This window comes from Podarcis erhardii (assembly GCF_964252035.2).
Source record: "Podarcis erhardii genome assembly, chromosome: 9".
Classification (NCBI taxonomy): domain Eukaryota; kingdom Metazoa; phylum Chordata; class Lepidosauria; order Squamata; family Lacertidae; genus Podarcis; species Podarcis erhardii.
In genome coordinates, this window is record NC_138512.1 from 3,525,817 (window position 1) to 3,529,174 (window position 3,358).

Consider the following 3,358-nt stretch of genomic DNA (forward strand, 5'->3'; position numbering starts at 1 on the left):
GCAAAAGGGCATATGTATGTGTGTGTAACTGGATGTATGTATGCATGAGAGAGACAGGGCAAGTGTCCCTGGCATCTGGTGCATGTATCTCTAAAAATGAGAAGGATTTTTTTTTTTTTGTGGGGAGCTATTGTTCTTTCTTTTGCCCCAGACACCATTGGAATCCAGCCTCCAGATGGTTGGGCAAGTTCTAAATGCTGGCTTTGGGCTGAAATAGTCTCCTCACCCCTGCTGATGACAGGTTAGGGGCTGAAGGGGCAAATATTAATAAACTGAAAGTTTAAATTTTCCGCCTTACATGTATATGGGCCATGTTGTTCTTTATGGCTCTGGTCTACTCATTAATCTTGATTTGGAGCCTTGTGTTTTATGCAAGTTATATTTTGTTTTCTTTACTTCCATCATTAAAAGAAAACCAGAAACAATCTCCCTCCAATTTTAAAAATATTAAGCTATTTTCAAGATCGTTTCAATTCAATAGTGTACATAAGTATATTTGCAAACCTTTTCTGATATATATGTTATAGCATATATCTTATAACAAAAAGCAACAGGAAAAAATGGAGATCAGAATTCATACATGGTGTAATTCTTCTAAAGCAAAAGGGAGTTAAACAAGGGATTAATTTGGCTTTTGTTTTGTGCCAAGACGGCACATTCATGCTCACAAATGCTAAATGAGCTTACAAAAATCCTTTTCGTCTCTGAAGTCGAATCTTTCCCCCACTGTGTCTGAATCCAATGCATTTGCTTTCTGAGGCCCACAGAACCAATTTTATGTTCGTGCCTGAAAACCTCTGCTCAACCAGATTAACAGAATAAAAAGAAAATCCTCTGTGGGTTGAAGGCCAATTGCCAAACACTTTTTACCATGAAAGCTATAGCTGTAAAGTTTAAAAGAGTTCACTTCCTATTCTAGAGAGAAGGATTTCTGTTGTTGTTGTTGTTGTTGTTGCTGTTGTTGTTGTTGTTGTTGTTGTTGTTATTATTTAAATTTATATACTTCCCTCCATACAAAGATCACAGAGCAGTTTACAGGTTTTATAAAATTATAGGTTTATTAAATTTATTGCGAAAAAGTCAAGATGGCGTCGTTAGTGGTAGCATCGACTTGAGCTCCGCATCAGTTGATGCGGTTTTTATTATTTTTATCAGTCTTTTATTAGCTTTTACCAGCCGCAGTATTTTATCTCTGTTATTTGGCAGCTATTATATTCACAAAGCTTGAGTTAAGGGCTTGAGTTAAAAGTCTTAGAGAAAGTATCGGAAAGTATCGGAGAAAGCCTTAATTAGCTCCAGCTCAACTAAACCTACCAACTACTTATCAGCAGGAGTGGAGATTAAACACCCTATTGTGGGATGACACCGAGCTTCCTGAGTTACAGCAGAAATTAGTAGCGGCTCTATCTCTAGGAAAATGTCTAGGAAAAAGAAGCGACCGGCCTCATCCCCACAAGTGAGCCCACAGCAGAAGAGCAAGCAGAGTAAAATGGACGATTCTGTAAGAGCGCAGAACTCAGAACCTACTACATCAAATAGAACTCATTCCCAGGTAGGTGGGGATGCTTTAATGGGTGGAGATCACCCAGGGGAGAATGCTGAGATGAGCGCTCATGAACTACTATCTGAGGGGGCACTGCTCTATGCAGAAATACTCACGGACCACTGGCTGCTGGCTGCAAGAACAATGCAGACGGATCGACCGTTTCAAAGGAACTGAAGGTTTCTTGTCTGCTTTTTCAAAAACTGCAAAAAAACCCCCAAAACCCACAAACCCCTGAGATTTGATTCCTTAGAAACAAAACTTTTTATTTAGCATAAATATCATACAGAAAAGAACCGTACACAAAATACATAGCTTAGCTATGTTTCCTTACATCTTGGTCATTTTTCCTTCTAAACCAGGGGTCAGCAACCTTTTCAGCCATGGGCCAGTCCACTATCCCTCAGACCATGTGGGGGGCTGGACTATATTTTTGAAAAAAAATTGAATGAATTCCTAAGACCCACAAATAACCCAGAGATGCCTTTTAAATAAAAACACACATGTAAAAACACCAGGTAGGCCCCACAAATAACCCAGAGATGCATTTTAAATAAAAGGACACATTCTACTCATGTAAAAACACACTGATTCCTAGACCGTCCGAGGGCCAGATTGAGAAGGCGATTGGGCCAGATCCGGCCCCCAGGCCTTAGGTTGCCTACCCCTGTTCTAAACACTTTAAAAAGAACTTCAGTACCACCCTACATAAAGGATGCGGGTGGCGCTGTGGTCTAAACTACAGAGCCTAGGGCTTGCCAATCAGAAGGATTGATGGAGGGGCAGAGCGATGAAAAAAGAGAGAAGGCTTTTCCTCACAGCCTTTCCCTCGCCCTTCCCAGGCTGCCCTGCGCAACCTTCCTCCTGGCCTGCTAATCAACTCAGAAGAACCAATTATTCGACTACTAAACCCACATAACCCAGGAAGCCTCCCAGAGACCTCGTCCTTTTCCTCCTTCCCTTGGAGGCACCTAGAAGGGCTTCCCCCTTTTCCCGACGTCCCGCGGCTCCGGCGCCCTGGACAACAGAGGCCAAAATGGCCTTGGCCACCCGCCAGTTGTTTTACCTGCAATTTAGAGCTCCAAAAATGCTTTAAATGCATGTTGTGGCTGTGATTTGGATAGTGCTTTTAATATTCTGTTGGGAGCCGCCCAGAGTGGCCAGGGAAAGCAATATTATTATTATTATTATTATTATTATTATTATTATTATTATTATTATTATTATTATTATTATCTCATCACCTTGATTGCAATGAAACCTAAAGCAGACCCATTGAAATGCAATTATTAACTTGGTTTCGGGTTTACACCAACCATTCTTCTTTTCGCAGTTGAGATGTTATTTCTGACCATTCACTTTGTTCTGATTGGTACCTGATTGATAAACTCATTCTTTAACGTCATCTGAATCTCTTGCTATTGGTTTATAGATACAAATTCTGTTCTTAACCTGAAATTGTTCTTAACCTGAGGTACCATTTTAGCTAATGGGGCCTCCTACTGCCGCCTCGCCGCTGCCACGTGATTTCTGTTCTCATCCTGAAGCAAAGTTCTTAACCCCAGGTACTATTTCTGGGTTAGGGGAGTCTGTAACCTGAAGCGTCTGTAACCCGAGGTACCACTGTATGTATATAAAGTCAGAACATTATTGTAAAGTTACAAGAAAGGAGATTCCAAACCAACATCAGGAAAAACTTTCCGATAACAATGACTCGCGAATCCAGCATAGAAGATGCAGAGAGAAGCCCCGAACAAGGGGGGCTCCTCCTTTGAACAAGTTTCTCCAGGTTACCCCCCACACCTTGTGGGAAGC